At 38.3% G+C, this 22000-nt stretch overlaps 1 protein-coding gene across 1 annotated transcript in view; it reads right to left on the bottom strand.

Annotated features, from left to right (window-relative positions):
- The window catches only part of BMPR1B (bone morphogenetic protein receptor type 1B), a 258561-nt gene that overhangs the window by 190559 nt on the left and 46002 nt on the right, over positions 1-22000 (bottom strand). Inside the window, exon 2 of the mRNA XM_037379673.1 lies at positions 15498-15568. The gene's annotated coding sequence lies outside the window, so the exon portion shown is untranslated. The remainder of the gene's footprint in view (positions 1-15497; positions 15569-22000) is intronic.

The following is a 22000-nucleotide window of genomic DNA, read 5'->3' as shown; positions in this document are numbered from 1 at the left end:
GAGTTCATTAGCAAAAAGCACAGACATACAGACATTCCCTTACACAAAACCTCTTTCACCAGCATCAGATACAGAATACTTTCTGCATTTGTCACCCTTCAGGTCTGAATTTCCAGCACGCTCCTTGTTATACACAATTAGCCCCATGCCAAGGTTTGGTACATTTTGTAATAAATCCCTGACCACATTTGCTTCGGGCTTGGCAGCTCTGGAAAGGCTCTATTCATCGGGGCAACAGCAAGCCACAGGGCTCACCACACAACTCACTCGCAGAATTCCAGCACGCTACAGATTTCAACAAGCCATCCCCTCCCTCCTCCTCTCAAGCAGCCTGACATATGACTGTGATTAAGTGGGATATGAAAAAGCTCCAATCAAGTTTTCTCTTTTTCATCCCTCACCTCCCTCCTTCCACCTCTTTTCCCTTCAGACAACCCCCCCTAAGAAAACCATGCCTTCTTTCCCAGCACCGCATGTTAGGTAGGAATCCATAATATTTTTTTGCCTGTATTTAAAACAGTAACCATCTGTTACTTGCAGCAAGGCTGTCTCTCCTTCTCAGGTTTCTTCAGCTTGGGAGCACCACCCTCACAGCAGAGCACAAGGCTAGCTGTAGGCTGGGAAAGCTCTCTGGGAGGCACCTGGGAGCACCAAAACCAACAGCAACCACTGGCCGTCATGCCATCTGTTCATGGACAATGCAAACAGAAAAAACATACATATTTCCAGCTCTCAGGCAGCTAAAATGACAAAGAGGGAGCTGGGAGAGGCACCATGCAAGCAGGCAAGCCATGGGCAGTATGTGTGGGGAAACTGTTATCTCCATAGTACGCAGACTGGGTTTCTCTTCACACTGCGTTGTGTGTCACACTTGCTGGCAACACTGGATAAGACATTTTTGGTGTCCAAAAACCCATTCAGAAGACAGCAGAGCTCTAGGTAAAGAGGATTACCACGCTTAGTGGCAATGTTGCAAACAGGCCTCAGGATGATCTTTGCTTTTAACTAAGAAGAGGTGAAAAACCTCCAGTAATTCAGTATTATTCTTCTTGCATAGAAGGGAACCCCAACCATTACACTCAGGTTACATGTACAGCACCTTCCAGTAGTACCAGAGCACCTCTGCAGGAGCTTCAATCCTCCTCTTGGCTCCAGGCACACATTCCCAAAGTTTCATCTTCTTTCCGAGGAACTTTTGTCCTTTCGCTTAAGGAACTGCCACAGAGATAACTTTGACACTGGTAAGCTGCAACACCTCCACTGTCCCTCCTTGTTAGGTAAAACATCTACAAAATGACATTTAGAGTGTATAAGCTAAGCTCCAAAGAAGAGCTGTAGCACAAGAGCACAGTCAAGAACCAAGAGGCAGCATGCAAAAGGTCATGTTGTATAAACAGGCAAGGTTTTCTGCAGGTCTGATTTCTCCTGGAGTCCCTCCTTCCAGGATCCATCCTTCCCAGAGAACCTTCCCTATGCCAGAACACTGTTCACACCAAAGCCTGCATCCAAATTACAATGTCCCCTTTCAACATGATAAAGCATAAAATCATGTCACAGCTAACTTCACCTACACTTTACTAGCTAAATTTAAAGAGAAATTAAATCAGGAGTTTATCTAATTACTATCTTTGCCTTGTTAACCTACCCTTTACCTTGACAAAACACTAACCTAAATATGCATCCTAATTTTATGTCATCCTTTTGCTTGCCTGGAGCTACTGAACACCAGAATCTACAGTGAGATTTCCATGCTGCTTGTTTCTTTTTCTTCTTAATCCATTTTTTACTGCATCCAAGACTCTAAAAATAGTAGAACAACTGCCTATGGGACAGTGAAGTCAGACAATATTCCTCATCAAACTGTAGCAGCCACAGAATGTATTTGCTTCACCTAAAGATAAGTCAAACTTGCCTGAGACTTTTAAAGCCACGTAGCTTGTGCCTAATCTCCTTTCAAAAAGCTGAGTTCACCTTCTGCTCAGGCAGTGCCTGTCCATGTACCCCAGCTCAGTTTCCTACAGTGAGGACAGTTTCATTCATGAGTTTTGGAGAACATGAATACGCAGCATCACATCATGTTTCCAAGGTTCCTGTTTACCTTCACACAAAGCACCGTGGTAATGGGATCAAGAGCTGGAAAAGCTGAAAGGTTATTTAATAAAACAACAATGCTAAATTTACACGCTACCTTGAAAGATCTTGCAGGAGCTCTTACACAGCTCTCTCCCAACCACTCCACAACTGTGTACATGTAGCCCCAGGGCATCATCCTTCAGCATCCTCGGAAACCCTCTGCAAGTACAAAGGTGGGTATACAACGTTCCACCAGGTTACTAAAAATACCCAGCACACACAGGCTGTTCCTTTGTTAATAAAAGTGAGAAGATCTGCGATTGGAATTTCTGCAGCTTGCTCTTAACACTGACCATTAGTCTTGCTTCCAAATTTACCATACCCTTCACAGACAGTGAAGTGTATATGTTTTACATGAGTATGAATGGTAACAGCCCTACTGAGGCAAAAAGCTTGATGTTCCCTGAAAGTCCAATCTGTTTTTACAAATACGTACACTTAACTTTAATCTAAGCACTACCTACAAAAATACATACAGACATAAAAAAAGCTTAATCAATTAATAGCTCACAAGAGACAACAATGACTAATGTCAGATCTTACTCTCTTTTCCAAAGCACTGGCCCAAGGGAACAGAGCAGATAAAATTACCTAAGTTGACTTTTTGTGTTTCTGTTAAACCAAAACTTTGGTGTATTCTGAACTGTCTGTGTGATGTTTCCCAGCTGGACGACATAAGCTTTCCTAAACAATTCAGGACTTCAACATGACCTTACAGCCATCATCCTCTTTCATACAGCCAAGGGAAATGCTTGTTAGTTTGTATAGGTTTTATCTTATCCATCAAATTCTCCTGCCTGCACACTGATATTGCCTACTTGTGGCTGTACTGTCAATAAAGCCTTCAAAAACCTCTCCGGTAATCCAACTCCTGGCCACGGACAACAGGCAGTAAAACTGTAAAAACCAGTTGTGCAAAACCCTTCATGGGTAATTACTGCTTGAGTGAAATTTGTCGGACGCAGACAAATACATTCTATAAATTGTTTTAAATCCACACACTCGTCCTGTATTTCTTTCCTTTGATGAAAACTGTCACCAGTGATTATTTGGTGCTTCCAAATTTGTAGATATAAATGATGACTGTTCCCTGAATCAGAACTGCAAGTTCAGAAGCAAAACACGACAGTACTCTGAAATTCTTGACACTGCTGCAGCTGCATGTAGATGTCAACTCTTGAGAGCTTACCTTCAGTGTATTTCTCAACGTAAACATAGTGGATAGCGTGTTATAAAATTGAGAACTGAAAGTGCTTCTTCTTCTCTAACCCAGATAAAACCAATTGGCGTTCGCCAGAACTTTTCACCTCCCATATCTCATGTTGCAGGGATCACTTACTGAAATCTTCATAGGCTTTTCTATTCACTTTATCCTGGACTGTAATTTGATTTTACATATGGAAGAACAGCAGTTGCAATTGAAATATGACGATTATTTTCTTCTCTCATCAGTTTTCTCTTTTTTTCCTCCTTAAATTACCTTTTCCACCACATTTCCCAGGTGATAACTTCTTCTCTTAGTACTGTTTATTTTCATCATCCCGCATTCCTCATCAATAAACTTTTACCAACCCCATGCCTACTAAAAGCCCACAAGTTGACCAAACTTTGAAAATATTAACAAGTATCTAAATGCAATTAAAACACAGGACACAACTTTTAATGCTCTGTTGGTAAGATTTCCTTATGTGAAATACTACCACACCATCGTCTGCTCTGATGGTGCAATTCCACATTTACTCCAACAAGACCAGTACTCCCTCTCCGAGAACAAATTTCATGACGTTTCTGTCATTCACCATGGGTTTCAGAGTCAGGTTCACCATAGCACCAGTTACGCTGACAAAACAGAGAAGGATCATGCCTGACAAATTCCCATCTGAAAAAGCATATCATCCTATCTTACTCCATGACTCCTGTTTATGAAAAATGGTTACATCATGGGAAGGAAAAGCACAAGTTTTGTATGGGAGAAGAAGTTGGGGGAAGGGAGAAAGCAGCCTGTCTCGGAAAATCCTCTTTGCAGCAAGAGGAACAAAAATCTCAAATTACACCATGACAACTACTAGCTTTCAGATAGCTGCCAATTCACTTCAGTACAGCTCAAATATTTAATAATATTAAATTATTGTTTAATAATATTAAATTATTGATATAATAATATTATGTATGTAGCAATAATTGTAAACTGTGGTTCACTGATACAGTATCTTAAGTTTCTGGGTACTCAGTACCTAAAAAAGCAGTGAAAGCTCATGCCCACAAAAAGCTGAACTTGTACTTAGCCATTCTGCTGATACAAAGAAAATTTAACACTTTTTTTGAAAGTAATTTTATCTTGGTAGATTTTATGCCAGATCAGGTATCATCCTTCTTCCTGCAGCTGGTAGAGGCAGCTATAAATACCTCATTGTGTGCTCCTGCCAGGCTGACAAAAACGCCAGTGCATTCTCACATCGGACCTGTTCAAATTCACGTGGCTTGGCCACACTGCAGCAGGCAGATGCAGTGACAAACACTGGTGACCACAGCCTCCCAGGGACACCGCTCTGCTCCACTCTTCAAAACACCCAGGGCTCTGGCCCCAGTATCTGGGATTAATTCAGTGACTTCCAAAATACATTACAATGGGATTTTCAGCTGCAATATTAATTTATTCTTATTTAAACACATGTAAATGAATAAAGTAATGTTTCTAATAATTACTGAAGATAATAAAAAAAAAATATCTTATCACACACTATCAAAACCTTTTGGCAAATCTTGAAGTCTTAGATCTGATGATCCAATTTACTTCAGTGGGGTATGGGCTGGCTCTTTAAACTCCTACCTGTAGGTGCTTCAGCTCCAGCTTAGACTTGACAAAATCCTGCCAACTTTACCATGTCACTTCATAATAAACTCTGCTTTTCAACCCAAGCGAACGAAATCTGGAGCTTTTGATGAGTGTTTGCAATTACATTTTAATTTCCCTTCGTCGACTGGGCACACAAGCACTGTAAATCTCTATCAGTTTAAATTAGGTCTTCAAGGGTAATTTTGGCAGCTGAACAGGAGCATGCACCATGTTTGAAGTACTGTAGGATCCTTTTTACTTTTTTTTTTTTTTTAATCTTTTGGACTCAGATCAGACTCACATCAGTCTCAAACAAATTCATTGCTCACCTATCTCAGATGACATTTTAATTGTAGCTTTTAACTACACATAGGCTAATGGAGGAAAAGCAAGTAGAAAGTTCTTTGAGTATATACATTCAGATGGAGAAGATTTACAGAGAATTTACTTTGCAATGCTGAACTTTAGATTAATGTAGTATCTATAAATATTGTTAAATGCAATTGGGTAAAAAAAGCCTTTAAAATAAACTTTATGGATTTCACATGGTTTTCCTTGAAACTTTATTTGCAGCATATAAGCATTTAAAATCCAAATGTAATTTCATAATTCATGGTGTTATGCAAACAACTTCCTAAATTTCCACATCTGCAACCTCTGATTGTTTAGGGGTTTTTTAAATCTGTCAAAAATTCCCACAGTGTGTGTGCATACATACATATATATTTACATTCCCAGAGTTATAAGTTCTCAAAGGACTACCTGGCTGATTTTATTTACTTATTTATTTTGCTTTCAGCCATCAACAAATTTATTCTCTCACAGTCAATATTGTGACCCTTATAAAACATGTTTTCTAGGTGGTCTTTACATGCAAAGGCTCACTAACTATATTTACATTTTTGAGAACATTTTAAAAGCACAGAAGGATGGGCAGGCATAAAGGGAAGCAAAATTCCCACACTTCACAGCTATATGAAACAAAAAGGAATGTCTACTTTCCACCCTGAGGCTCGCTCCACATAGTACCACATTTGCTAAAACCCTGCCTTATCCTTTGTATAACTAGTGTTTAGTGTAATCCTTCATATGCCCATAAACACTAGAGATATATGCGGAATAACAGTATTCGTAGGTTTCCTCTGTGTGTTGATGTTTTAGATATGTATACTTCATTTTGAGAAAACTTCCATCACAGCAGAAACCTTGAGAATAAAACCAGTTTCTTTCAAGCTTTGACAAAATAAACTACAATTTCTGCTGTCGCACCTTTGCAATCTTAATTGCATTTAGTTTCTTCTTCCTGGGAATGATATTTATAACAAACATTACTAGTTAGGTTCAGTTGGAAAGCCATTAAAGTAAAAAAAAAAAGTAAGAATTACCTATTGCAGATTTTTTGTTGTGTTTTTTCACAACAAAAAGCTACAAAGACTATTTTGAACATTCATTCCCAGTTATTGAAACCAATATTCCCATTAGGGAAGCCCAACATCTAACCTCAAAAACTGCAGGGTGTCTTAGAAGTATAAAAAAGGAAGCTGAAATAGGAAAACTCATGCTGCAAATAAGGTATAGAAAATTAAATACATGAATAGAATATTTCAGCATTAAAACTTACAGAAAGCAAGTATACAAGTACTCAACTTTGATAACTCTTTAAAATAAAATACTTATTTGAAGATGAGAACGTATGAAGATTTTGATGTCTGATTAACATAAATATTCTTTGTTAGATGAAAGTGGTGAAACAGTGCATCTACATTAAAAACTTCACCAAAGAGCTATGTGTCATTCACACATGCAAAAACTGACAGGCAGAATTTTTTAATAACTGAAACTGAAAAAATATGTTTCTAGCATACAACCATGTAAGCTAACAGAAAAACCCCATACAGTAACTCATTAGAGGGGAACACTACCAATGGTGCTCAACCACCCACTGCCATCAATGGGTGCCTCTCTGCTGACCTTGGTGAGATGTGGATGAGGACGTACTACACGCAACCCCTTGCTGCACAAAGTTCTCCAGCTTCGGAGGCAATCTTGAAACCTGCACTCAACACTTTAAAACACACATTTTCTGATGGGAAATGTAAATATGAAGGCATACCTATTAGAGCAGAGAGCAATGAGAGCAATGACTTGTATATTTGATGAAAGAGAAAGGCTTGGAATTACAGTTTCAGTCTGTGCTGGAAACCTGACAACCAGTATTAAAACATTGCAGAAGATCAGTACAAAGTAAGTTCATGCAGAAGTCTGACTTGAATACTCATAATAATTCCTTCCCTCAAGCCACTATAATCTGTTCTCATAAGGGCTGTTTTCTTCACTCCAGATAAATATCTAATTTTTCACTGAAGCTGTGAATCTGGTATATTTTACAAAACCAGTGACCATAGGATATTAAAAAAGTTATCTGGAATTCAGTGAAAGGTTCCAAATACATTTTAAGGTATTTCATAAAGCCTACAAACTCTTTATATTAGTGTAAGTTCTCCAGACTGAAAGACGAAAATATATGTTCTAACCTAGGAAACACTTGATCCATTCACAAAATACTCACATCCACTTTATACTAGAAATTGTATGGAAATTGCTAGAAAGGTTTGGTATGTAAAAGAACCATTTGCTACAGTTTTTTGTAATTCACATCATCTTGACATCCTAACCATACTATGCCACTTTGAGCAGGGCTTGAAATTTTAAAAGCTTGTATGAAGTTATAGCTCTAAATCCTATTACCTTATTGAAAAATTGGCGCTTGATTTTTGTAGACCTATTGAAAATCCAAAAATAGAGATTTGTAGATTAACTCTAGCAGTCTTTGGCTTCAGATGCAGCTAAATAACTTATTCTAGAAGCGAGACACTTGAACCTAAAACATGATACATTGCCTGATTAAGGGTTAGTTATTTGATCCTTACACAGGAAATGTAAAAAGTCTGGTTGGTACTATATTTAAAAACCTTACATAAAGTTTACAAAAAGCTTTATATTTGCACTACATAAAATAAATGTAAGTAGAGATATTATAAACAGAACAACCTGTATATACACCACAGGAAAAACCACCACGAGCCTCCTTTTTACTCCCCCCTCAAAGCCGATGCTTGTCTCAAAAACAGAAAACAAAGCACTGCTTACAGACAGGCAAACACAGATTTATTTAAACAACACCTTAAAGAAGCAAAGTAGGCTACAACTCACCTTTGACAGCACATTACAGCTACGCTGAAGTTGTTTGCTTAATCTGTCCCAGTAAAAGAAGCAAAAACTAACTAGCCAATAAAGCTCACTGCTGACAGAAAGCACAATGGTTTTGAGAGCTGTTTACCACCTGTAAATTATATTATTATTACTCCCACTATTTTTCAAAAAATTGTAACATTATATCATGCAGCGTATAAGACCCGAAAGCTGCGGCGAACTAACTTCTGTCATTGCCAAATATTTATTTCCTCTCAGGTCACGCCAAATAAATATCAGAGAACTGGTGAGAGTCATGCCATGTGTGAACTCCCTCATCAGCTACTGAGAACCTCACCATTTCTAACCACCTTTGTCTGGACTTACATACGGGCTGGTATTACAATCTTGATTTTAACATAGTTGTTGTATACAGTACTCTTTCCAAACAGCATATTTGTGTCCTGTCACCTATTGAGACAAGAAGAAAAATCACACAAAGAGATCATCTCTCTTCAGTCCATCAAGTCTCAGGATTAAAAAATAAAAATTCCCTTTCTCTATACAGTTGCAGGATCAGTCTCTCTTCCCGCAGCAGCTTAAACAAGCAAGATTTTGTCCTTCATTCCTCAAATCTGAACAAATGAGTTTTTTCCTGGAATTTAAACTAAATTCATGACTAATGCCACCAAAATAATCCTCCTATCCTCCAGTTCCTTAGTATCACTCTCAGGGACAGTCATAAAGCCGCAAAGAAAGTGACAGAACACTCAAAGGCTTTTAAACAAACGCTACCACATTTTAAACATGTGCGTGTTTGCAAAAGCTCTAAGCCTCTATTGCTCAAACCACTTGTGGTTTCTCAGCACTTCTTTTTTGAATGATTGTGTCTTTATAAAATAAACATGTTTGAGACTAAATTACTTGTGTGTCTGTTGGGAATAATTGTAAAATTAGCTCATTTAATTTACGCTTGTGGGTTTTAAAAACATAACCGAATAGCATAGTGAGTCTCCTGGTGAAACCAAAGCCTGGCACGTCAAACATGGTTTAGATCATGCAGACGGGCTTCGGTTTGCTCAGTGCAACAGTCTGATCTCCACAGCAGGCTTAGTCCTTTGGTTTTGTCTTCTAGTTCTCCAAATAAGTATTCCCATTTGTAGGTCTCCAGAGACATTCTTGTTCATTCAACATGCCAATATATTGTGCAATAGATTACACAAAAAAATCAATTCCAGACACAGAGCTGTGATTATCAAAACGTGGTACCTTCACGCAGAGTTTCAGTATGTTGTTCAGCCATAACACATATAGAATTTTTGGCCACTGAATATCTGACTGTCCCAGATATGATGGAGGGATGTGCTCTGGTTCCAGCTACATTAACTGGGAATGTATTTAAGGTCCAGCTAGCACTATTCAGGAGTGTAACTCGCGACTTACTTTAACAGCATCCTTCAGTCCCACTGATTTTGGTGATCTAAATTATGGTTTTCCAGGAAGAGAAATTATCACAGTATCAATACTTCTATCATACTACCCTAGAGCATCATTTTGTTTGGGTTTTTTTGTTTGTTTGGGTGGGGTTTTTTTGGGTTTTTGTTTTTTGGTTTGTTGGGGGTTTTTGGGGGGGGTGGGGGGGTGCTTTTTTTTTTTTTTTTTGCATTAGGTAGTCATGACTGCAGATAATAATTTCCAGGGAACTGCAGGGATCAACTTATTTCCAAAGTGTTTTCTGCTATTCTAGTAGACAACACTGGTTGACATAGTCCGTATTTTAATACTGATATGCCAGAATTCAGTTAAAATAGTCTCAGTCAGCAATAGGCAATCTGGCAGTTCAAAATCTTACTCAGCGTCTTCCAGTTTTGCTCTGCCCTTGCCACCCAACATCTTTTCAGCAGTGGATTTGCAACTCCATGGATCCACAAGATATGCATTTGTAATGAAAATTATTAATTTCATATGATGACATAGGTTTGTTTCCATTCCCAGTGGCTAGAAAAACTTCTTTTAGGCATCCTACAGCTTGTGTTTTATCCAAGGCCAGGGGAGATGCAAATCATACCTTCTGTACCAAGATAAGGTGGGTTTAGTTTCTGTATTTTCATCCTGCTTTTGATCCCTCAAGGCTGCAAAGGTTAAATTACCCTGCCCTTACCACCACTGCTTTTTTTACCTTATTTTGATCTTTTCTTAAATACCTGAACTATTTTTTTTCTTTTTTTTTCTTTTAATCACATCAAAGCTAATACTTTAGTAAGCAGCTTCTCCATGCATAGTCTTTGGTTCCAGACTTGTTTCACATTTCTCAAGCACTGTAAATTCTCCTTCCTCTATCTTAGTTTTTTTAAACAGGTTTTTGGTGGGGTTTTGTTGCACCACTTCTCCTGCTTCTTCCACCCCTGCCATATAAATATATATCTCAAAAGAATCTCATTCCAAACCTACCCTAAAGTTTTAGCCCTGCCAGGTCTAGCAACAAATCATACCATCAAGCCCTTTTCTCCATTTTCTTCCTTTACTGGGCTGGGGGGTGGGGGGTGGGGTGGGGAGGCACTTTAAGTACCAATTTCTCTCAAAGTTAGGTTGGCCCATTCCAGTCTGACTTCCCAAATCCTGCACCTCACCTATCAGAAGGGGATTACACCACCCAATTGTCTACAAGCATCTTGTGCCCCCTCACTGACTCCTGTCACCTCCTCCTCACTCGGTCAAATTAAACATTACTTTCTTCATATGGGTACTGGTGGTAAAGAGAGTATTTGTGGATGGATAGGAAGGGAAAACCCTGGATTCAGTCTTCCTGGGCCATCTTCTGCCTTCCAGGATACTTCCAGCATCCCCCAGTTTGAGAATCTATGTACTTGTTACGCATACACATATATATACAGACATATATGTGTGTGCATATCTATGAATATATGTATATTCTATATACAGAATATTTATATATGTCTGTGTGTATGTAAAACATACATATATATTCTACATGTATACAGAACACAGACACATGCATTTAAGTGACTGTGCAGTGTGCAAAGGAGCACAGCCTACACTGCCACTTTTTAACATCCTCTACAGCATATTTTTCCAGTGCATTCTCGGGAGTTGATTCATTCTCTAACCCAATATAAAGTCAACAGTAAACATTGTATTTAAAAGCCTGAACTACACATGGGGTGTTTTACCAGCCTCGTTTTTCAAGTGCACTTGAGTTTACCTTCTGGCTATTCTAAAGAATAAGTAACCTGTTCCACTCCATTCAGCAACATCCACTCCTCCCCCAACCTCCCTCTTCTGTGCTAATCACCTTTCAGGCACAAAAGAAAATCAGCCACAACGTGAGAAAGAGTTGCATTTCAGCCAGACACATTCTCCAGCATTTATATTTTATAGCAGTCATCTTTCCAAGCTGAAATTTGCTTACCAGTAATCTCAAATGGGCTATTCTGTTAGAGTATGAAACAGGAAAGGTAACAAGTATACCCTTGCATAATTTTCTACACAAATCAGCCTTGCTCAGTTGATATTAGTTACATGTTATACTGCATAACCAAGTCATGCATTGAGAAACTGAAACTTCACAGTTAGTGAAGGACAGTTGCCAGTCACAAAGCATCCCACACTTCAACTCAGTGACTCTGCTGCCAGCTACATACAGTAGTAGCAATGGAAACACCACTCTTCCCCTTCAATGGAAGTCTCACAATAAATCTTTCCAACCACAGTTACTGTCTGTTTCAGAGGCCTGGCTTTATATTTTGGTAATTAGATTACAATCGATTAGCAGAAATATCCAAAATAAACAAATCAAGACAATGTCCAACTTTCTGGAAAGTTAACCTCCCCCAGCAAACCAAACATTTCAGCAGCATTAAAGCTCTGTTCATATTTAAGGAAAACAGCAACCCTATGTTCCTTTCTTCATTTGTGATACATCACTTATTCCTGCATTTTGTTTCCAAAAACATCACAAAGCAGGTCAGGCTCCTTTGAGGTAAATATTATTATTGGGGACGACATTTGCTTTCAGACAGAGCTCTCTGTTAGGGAGAAGGCTGAGCAGAACATGCACGTGTTCTGTTGCAAACCAGACAAGTATGAAGAGTGCTGCTGCTCCAAGGGGTTCTTGATTTTTAAAAAGGGTCAAGGAAGAAAGAACACACACACACACGGGGAGAAGGACTGTTGGGTTTGGCCTTGAACTATGTTGTGATGAAAAAAAAAATTATACTGTTTTTCGTAACTGGGAAGACATAGGAAAACTGAAGGACAGTTTCTGGCCTTCCCCTCCCAAGGACCCGAGCTCTCCCAGCCTGTGAAGTTAACTCAGATCACTTGCAGAAGAAAGTGGAGCTGAACAAGCAGCCCGCTGGCATCCTCCCTTTTCAAAGCACTCGCCCTACACTCATTCATCCTACATACAATTTACAGACTTCAACTTTCAGCGTATAATACAGAAGCATATAATGTTTAAAATAAGGCTAAATTAAACTTAAAAAGACAGTCTTTTTGGAGTAGACTACAGTAGGAGGCAGGGAACAGTTAACAGTTTTCTTCATGAAGCCTGCAGCCATTGCAAGAGTGTTTAAGCTGAGGAAATATTTATGATACGGGGAAGCACTGGAGCTCACAAAGTGTAATTTTATTTCAGTGATACCGTTAACTGATCCTGCCTGTATCGCTCATGATCCTCCCACAGCTACACACCACCAACCAATTCAGCACAGCCAGAAACACAGCCAGAAACTGAATCTGCCACTGATTACGATTGGGAATTTCTGTTATTAAGCGCATTTCTTAAACCCTGCTGGGTACCGATAAACTTAAGTATGAACTCTCAGCTCCTCCACTCCCACAAAGTAACACAGAGCAAGGGAAGTGCTGATGCTCTGTCTGTGCAACCATGGGGAACCACACATCCCAGAGACTTCAGACATACTATGTTTTTCTAAACAGAGAAAGAAGTACAGAAAGTCAGACCTAGCCTAGTACTTATATCGCTGAGCAAGGCTTAGTGAATGCACATAAAGTCTGGAGCAATCTCTAAAGGAGGAATAATTTCTGGTCAATATTCAGAAAATGCAAGAGAATGATGTTTCACCAAAGGACCGTGCTTTATACAGGCACCTGAGTCTTACAAGGATAGGGAAAAAACTATTTGCCTATAACCAAGAAATTAACACAGTAGGTACAGTACTATTAAATATTTAAGGCTAGCACTTTAAATGAGTTCTCCAGTGCAGGGAACAAGGGGGAAAAAGAAGGAAAGAAAGAAAAATAATCAGATTCAATTAGATCGTAACCCAGTAAATTCTCATTTCCTTCAACATGGGTTTTGCCAGAACGAGATTACAGTCAGGCCATATTAATTCATCTGTAAATTATTATTAATACATTTTCATGTATATTAGCATAGCAATTTCCCCCCCTGTATCCTTAGCAATCAAACACTGGAACACATTCCTTCACTAAGGGTCCACAACTCCTCCAAAAGACGTACCACTTCAGCAGGAAAGTTTCCCTCTCCTTTCATGATTGATTGAGAATTCATCCAACAGCAATTTAATCTTTGAGATTATACATGCTGAGTAAATTAAAAAATAAAAAAATGTGAAATCTGAAACAATAGGCAATGGTCTTATAAGTCGCAAGGCAAGGAAGGACAGGACGACCATGGTACATAAGAAGGATTTAACCAAACTCAAGGCATTTTTTATATTTGTCAGTGGATAAGAGCTCAAAGCTAAAGCCTAAATTCAGAAACCAAAGAATTTTAAAGAGCATTTCTGTACCAGAAATATTTTAATTGCATGTTTTTCCAAGCAAGAAGTCAATGTAACTCTTGTCTACCTACCCATACAACCATAAGGGTATGAAGGGTATTATAGCTCTTTCTCATTGCCCAGAATAACAGGCTATATAGTACAGTAAGCATCTGTAAATTGATAAAAACTGCATCCACACATAGTGCTCAAAAAATTGTATAATGCTTCCAAAAAACCCCTCAAAATCAGCTACATCTGCACAAACACACAAATCTGACTTTTGGTGAATCTTCTGATTTCAGGTTTGTTACATTTTTGAGTCTTTTTCTCTTTGACAAACCATTTAACTTTTGAGAAGCAGACATGCCTTGCTGTTCTTGATAATGGAAACATTAGCCTACAACTGGAGCCTTCGTACTACCATCCAGTTAAACACAATGCTGAAGAAGTCAAAACAGGATCTGGAGATACAGTCCCACAACAGGTAGTGATCAGCTTGTGCTATTTAAAACACATTACCACCCTCAATTAGAGACTGCAGCCTCTGTCAGATGAGAAATGACAAACGACCTTGTATGAATTTCAGCTCCTTTCAACAGAAATTGAAACAGGCTTGCGCTCCCTACCTGCACTGCACAGAGGACACACAGATGGTCCGTCTGCTGCTCATGTACTAACTCTTGAACCAGACCAACCCTACTCTTTGCAGTTGTCACACCAAACCTACCTACAAACACTTTCCAAATTTGCCAAATGGAAATAAGGAAAGACAGTGCTACATTGATTTCTGCATCAAAAAACGCAGTTAAGAGTTCAACACTAAGTTGCACTCTATATCTTTAAATGTTTCTTGCAGATTTGAATTTAACAATCTATAAAATTTATAAATTTACATTTTTTTAAAAAAATATAAATATATAAATACATAAAACATCAGACTTTTAGCACAACATGAAGCAAGAGTCATTGGGGAAAACATGCCTCTGAGAAGACTTCCAGAGCCTTATCTCCTTCTCTGTCTCCTACTGCTGACAAGCAGAAGTAGGACATACATTTAGTGCTTCATTTTGAAAGTGTATGTCAATTAAAATAGGTCTTAAGACCCTTCTCTCCTCACATCAAACCTCTGTGCTCTCATGCGACAATACAGAGCAGTAAGACAGCACCAGGCAGGCCTATACATTTTCTTTGAGAAGTGGCATGGGTAAAATTCTACTGTTTCTAAGAGCTCTCGCTGAGTGTGTGCAAGCATGATGGAGTGAACTTGGGCAGGCCAGTTCAACAGCATATGGAAAATGTCACAAGTTGCAGCAGTAGAACAAATTGCTATCCACTTTGTCATGATGACCTACAGGTACTTGCTTATCTTCAGAGTCTTTACTGATACCTGTGGTAGAATTACACATTCCATTCTAATACAAGTTATGTTATCACATACTGAACTCACTACAAAGAACAGAACTTGAAAAATACAACCCAAAATAAACAAACCCTCCATTGACAAACTTTCTATGAGCTCATAATAATGAACAGTGTCTTATCTTTATCAACCGTTGCTGTCTTACCTTTATCAAGAAAAGCTGAAATGTCCCTTTCTCCTATTCAGCTCCCAAGAACAAAAGAAATTAACTCCACCCTGTGGGCAAAGAACAATTTTAAATGATTAGTGATATTCTGAAAGAGGGCTTAAATCATTGCAAAATAATACAGACCTTCCAATTCTGGTATGATACTCAGGTAAAAGTATCATTATATCTGGAAAAAAGCCCACTGAAGGCATATAGCTGGTTATATACTTACATTATTTCAACGAGTTATATGGTAAATGCTCCTATGAACTGCAGCCTGTTGACAGTGAAATATTCAACAATAGTATTTTATAAGGAAAATAACACTTTTATTTATTAGGTCAGCTCCCAAGATAAAATGGCAATATTGCAACCTATTGAGCAAACTTCAACCATACAGGTTTCCTTTACATCTTAATAGAGGCCCTGGAAGAATGAGATAATATAATACACATTACTAAAAAAAAATAATTCTGCATGCCCTAATAATTCACATATCTTATAAACTAAAGATCATGAACACATGAACACAAGCACTTCCATGGGAGTAGGATGGGATTTGTATGGCAATAGATGTTTTAAGTCTTAGGGTGAGATCAACAGTCTTGTAAGTAGCAGAGAGATCAAGACTCATTTATTCTGCAGTATAGCCATAAAAGCTTTACTGAAGTCCTTAGCAAGAGCAGTTTCAGTCAGTTCCAAAGAACTGAAAACAAGGCTGGAAAATTACTCATAGAGGCTAGAGGCAAAAGAGAAAAAGAAAATGGAGCAATAGCTACAGTAGGATGTTGATGATGAAGGCTGCTGGAGAATGAACACACTGCAGGCTTGTATTGTAAGGAAAAGCAATTCCATGAGTTAACAAAATGCACGAGAGCACAGAGGCTAGGAGAAACAGGAGGATCAGAGCTTTTGCTTCTTTGCGCTTGAATTAACTACTCCATTACCACACTAGAATGTGAAGCAGAAATTATTCATTCATTCAGATTTCCTAAAATCTTTACAACCATAAATCATAAAATCATTTAGGTTGGAAAAGACCTTTAAAATCATCAAGTCCAACCATAAATGTCACTGCTTATCTTATCTGAAGTAGTTTTACACATATCAACACCAATTCAAGAGTTGCAGAATGGCTCAATTTCATTCCTGTCCCAAACAGTGGCCAAATATTTATCATTTCCTTCACAATACTGGAACAGCTAGACATTTTGCAAGGGCATAAATACAACTGACTTGCTGATAATGGCCTGATTCAAGTAGCTGTCCTTGTTCCTACAACAAGTTTTTTATTCTACAGTTGTTATAATCCATTATTTGAAAAGAAAAAATAATGTTTATTATTAAAGGAAATACCTAGTTAATAATCACTAAACAGACACTACACATTTGAAATATGCAACTAGTTTGTAATAAAATGGTTAATGCATGGTGTACATTACATTTTCCATTTTTCCAGGATAAAAGAAAATCTCCATGTATTTTCTTCATACTAGTTTTGTGAACATTCGTGTATAGAACAAACTACTGAAGTGAGCTGTGACCATTTGGGTTTGCTTCTAATTAACAGAAACCAGCTGCTAATGGTGAGTACATCTTCCCCCAAATACCTAAACATTGACATCTTGGGAGCTCTCATGCACACGTAACATATATTCCAACTGAGATTAAAAGTCAGAAAGATTACTGCCTTCACTCCCTAGAATTCACTGGAGGGATTCTGAAAGCTTCCTTCTTTGCTGCTGAACTTCTTTAAAAAATCCCCGAATATTGGGGATTCCACTCTACTAAGTTAAATTGTGTTTATACATCCTAGAGGTTTGTCTGGTGTTTACATACAGCTACAGGTAGAAAAGATTTGGTTTCACAACCAAATTTTCTATCCACTCTATATCAGTATTTCATCACCAAATTATTTTAACAGCACACATTTAACACAGCAACTTTCACCAACCGGAAAAACTTTCTCAAGTTAGTAAACCTTCATCAGCAAACGCTCCTGGCCTCTTCCAAACATTCACACAGCTCTGCCTCTCTCTCTTCCCCTTGGCTCCTACTTAGGAAAAGGGAGATGCATGGCTCTTGCAACATTACTTTGTGACCAAGCAAGCCTGGCCATCGGCAAACCGAGGCTTCACAGGGTGACTTGCCTGGCAGCCACCCAGGGCTATAGTGAAAGGTCGCCCCTACAAGCTTCCCCACAGTGAGGATCCCACCCAGTAAGGAGCATAAACCTCTGAGTTCAAAGTAATAAGGATCAGGCACAGCAATTTCAAGATTTAAAACAAAAGTACTATTTATACTTTAAGACTAATTTAAACTCTACTCTGAAGCCTAGATTAAAGTAAACTTTCCCTCCAGAGCAAAAGTTGTATATTTACATAAGAATGACTTAGGAGCTAAAAAGTGATTGCTAGTAAACTATGATGACTTCAGCTTCTATCCAAAGGGTGATCATTTTCCACTAAACCTAGCTCAGCCCTTCACTCCCACAGAGCACCATCGGCACCTCCTCATGGGATGTCTGTGGAGGAGAGGAACGGTAGTACCATCCACAGTCACATGCAACTCAACTCAGATTTCCACTGCATTCCCACCTGAGACAGCAGTGGAAAGCAGACAGAAAATGCCAACTTAATGCTCATGTACGGATAGAAACTAAAAAAACCACAAAACAACAACAACAAGTTCCTGGACAGAAAAGGCAAAGATTTCAGATAAGCATGCCACCCAGTTGTTTGACCTTCCCAATTTCTCCTATCAAATGCTTTGCTAACGAGTCACAGAATCATATAACATTTCAAGTTGGAAGGGACCCGTAAGAATCATAGAGACCAACTCCCAGCTACTCACAGGACTACCTAAAACCAATCCATATGACTAAGAGCATCGTCCAGATGCTCCTTGAGCTCCAACAGGCTTGGTGCTGTGACGACTTCCCTGGGGAGCCTGTTCCCATGACCCATCTCAAGTCATTCATACCTGCTTGACTGTGTCCCATTACACGGTTAAAAGATGGATGAGGAAATGATTAGAAGGTGAGAATGTATGTAAGCAGTTACATTTCCGTGATCTTTTTCTGGAGGAATTTAAACAGGATGGTTGGTAGTAAAGAATGACAGCTCCTTCCCTCCAGCTCCCACAAAGGAAGCGTAATGCCCTTCTCTATTTTGCCATGCTCAGCAACAGGCAAAAACATGGTAGGGACACTTTAATATGATCTTCCTGTTTTCTAGAATCTCAGGAAACCATTTTCCTAATCTTTTTTACACTTTTTTTCTCAACACCACACTGCAGAGATCAGGAATTGATCTCAGGTAGGTACACCCTACAAGAGAATGTCCCCAATAATCACAGCACAGTCTCTCCAGCTTGAAATAATAATTTCCACTTACAAACAGCCTTCAAATGTATGATTTCACTATCTTAGTTTTAAGGGATTCTCGAAGAAGAATTTTTCCAAGCTAAGCTAATATTAAGGATGCAAAATGGTGATACATTTCACTACAGACAAGGCAGGCATCTTTTTTCCTGCTTTAGCCATGACACTGCATGCAAGCTTCCAGCTTCTAAAAGGCACCTTATTTGAGAATGCTTTTCACTCTTCTTATTCTACTTATTTTTATTTGTGATCTAGAGGACAAATATTTCAGCTGGCACTTGGCCACCTGTTACCTGTATTGGCTGGGTTAAAATGTAAAGATTTTTCTTCATTTTATTCTCAGAAAGACAGAAAAGCCTAGAATGAGTAAGAAAAACAATACTTAAAAAATAAGCACTGGAATTACTTAATAAATAAGTATTAATTCATACTTAAAAAAATAATCACTGCTCCAGCACACCAATATAATATAGCTGCTATTTGAAATCTACATGTCTGACCTCAGAAATGGTACATAACCAATACAGGAGCTAAAGAGGTCCATGCCCATAAAAATGGGAAGATGATTCAGTTAGCATTCACTCTGAATTGCATACAAAACACTCGTAATCCTGAGCTAATTTAACACTCCTCGTAAACCCTGCACGAATAGAGACAGAAAGTTGAACTTAACACTGGCTGATACAATCCAGGATTTCATGAGTAAGCTGAACTTGCTGGGAAAGAGTCAAGTAACCATAAAAATGTCCTGTTTTATAAGATAAGGAAGCTTTTTTGCCACAACTGGTATTTGTTTTGACTTCTTACATGAAGCTAATATTTATATCCTTCCCTCACAGCTCTTTCAGGAGTCCACCCACTCTGACAACCCATGGCACGAAGCAGAGCAAGGACCAAAGGTTCCCCGGCCACCAACTGGAAGGTGCCCTTTCCCCCTCCTGCCGTTTGTCAGCCTTGCAGGAAAAAGCTGAGAGAAGCACAGATTGGAATAATTACACAGATAGTTTGGGGCTAATTACACAAATTGCTCAGAATCAACAGTATTTTAAAACTATGGAGAAAATGAATATGTGCCATCAGAGTTTCCAAGGGAGACAGATTAAAGAAAAGTGCTACAGCATGAGGAATATGAGTTTTCCCTTAATGCAGCCTCCATGAGGCAAAGAAAGTGAATGGAAAAGCCTATGAGAAATTTTTTTGTAACGTGTAAATATAACATACATACATACATATTAATATAAAACTTCTAGTTTGATTGTAGAAACCCAGATAATTCTTCTAGGCAGCAGTTTTCATCAGTGGCTTCAGTTCTCAAATTATACAACATTATGACAGAATGAAATAATTTTAATGTACCTGCAGTTGTCTGTACCTACAGATTTCATCAGGGAAAAATATAACTGCAATACAGACAAGAAGTAGAGTAGGAATCTCATTCTAATTACAAATAGACAAAAAAAAAAAATCATCATAAACTGAGTCAGTTCCTTCCCTCCCATTAGACTACACGATTTCATAATAAAAAACACATAAAACACCACTTTTGCTAAGATCAGGGCAATTGTAAGTTTGCAATTTTAAAGTGGCATATCAGTAAAATAAGCAGAAGGCTCTAAATAAAGAAACAGAACAGAAGATTCAGCAAAATAGCTAAATCTTCAGCTGAGAACAACTGTGGAATCTTTGGAAAGACACAATTCTAGCAGGAATGTGGCCATCAGTGAGTTAAACTGTGAAGTCCTCTATCCCACACGCACTCGGACACTAGGGGAAACTACAGCACATAACGAGTAAAATGCTGATAATCTGCCACTTTAAACATAATCCACAGATAAGGCTAAACTTTCCTCCGTAGATTTCCTAGGTCCCCTAGGGCTGCCAGTGTTCCGGTTATCAGGAAAAACACAAGGCCCTTTCTTATGAAATTCTTAAATTATTACAGAAATAAAACTATTCTGCTTTGCCATACACTGAAAACTCATCCATTTTGATGTGTTTCTATAAGGTCTTATTACTCCCTATTTTCTGTATGTGTTGTGCTGCCAATTAGTGCTGTCTGACAGATTCTCCAAGATGCAAGCACTAAAAAAACCACAGGTGATCTCCTATGCTATGAAGTCCTCATCTTGCTCGTGATTTCCCACATCCACCCCATAATATGCTTTCCCTGCCTATGTCTCCATGCCATTCAGGCATTCAGACTGAGCCATCTACTAGAAGGACAAGCACCTATCTAAACAGCCAGTATGAAGCCTGATCCACCTGTTTTCAACTGAAATCCACCCCCAAAAAAAGAGAAAAAAGAAGAAAAAAAAAAGATGACAATTCAGACCGTCCTTTGGATTATTACATTCAAATATTTTCTTCGTATGAAAAGAAGTAAATTCCGCCCTTTCAGTCTGAAAAGTCTTTGGAAAGAAAAACAACAGAATTACATCCCAGTGTTACAAGGAGCATGGGGAATTTGGCTTCAGTATTTGCTGTGGCTGTTTCCGTAGCATCCAAGTACCACAAATCAGATGCTGAAGGACTAACGTTTAATTCATAACTCATAAGACTAGGTCAGGCTTATCCCAGGATTAACAGGATACAACAGAACCATAAATAACCGAAATTACAAGGGCTGTCATTGCTTGGCATTGTAATTGATTCTGATCTGGGGGTTTTCTTTAGGTTTTGGGAAGGATTGTTGGTTTGGTTGCTGGCTTTATTTTGTTTTTAATGCCAATTATACATTTTTCAAATGCATAATTTTTTAATATTTAAAATCTGATAAACAACTGTTAATTATATAATTAATAATCCACTCATCTTCAAAAGATTTTAATGCTTCCCTATCAGTAGAGATACATAATATTGTACTCGTTCCCACTTACTTCACGGAAAAGAAAACAAATGTAATCATTTAAAACAAAATCAACTTTTAAAGATTTTCTACAAAGTTGAGTACAAATAAAATGAGACTGTATAACTACCCATAAGTTTATATGTCTCTATCAAGACTAATCAGTTGTCAATATTAAAACAGTGTATTCTAGCCAGTCGTGAAATTAATACTTGAGACATTCTAGCGTTGTTTTTAACTCCAAAGTAGAGGAGAAAAGGCACTACAGAAATC

The sequence above is a fragment of the Falco rusticolus genome, chromosome 1 (assembly GCF_015220075.1).
Source record: "Falco rusticolus isolate bFalRus1 chromosome 1, bFalRus1.pri, whole genome shotgun sequence".
NCBI lineage: Eukaryota > Metazoa > Chordata > Aves > Falconiformes > Falconidae > Falco > Falco rusticolus.
Note: the sequence above shows the minus strand (reverse complement) of the source record. Positions and strands in the feature narration are given on the sequence as shown.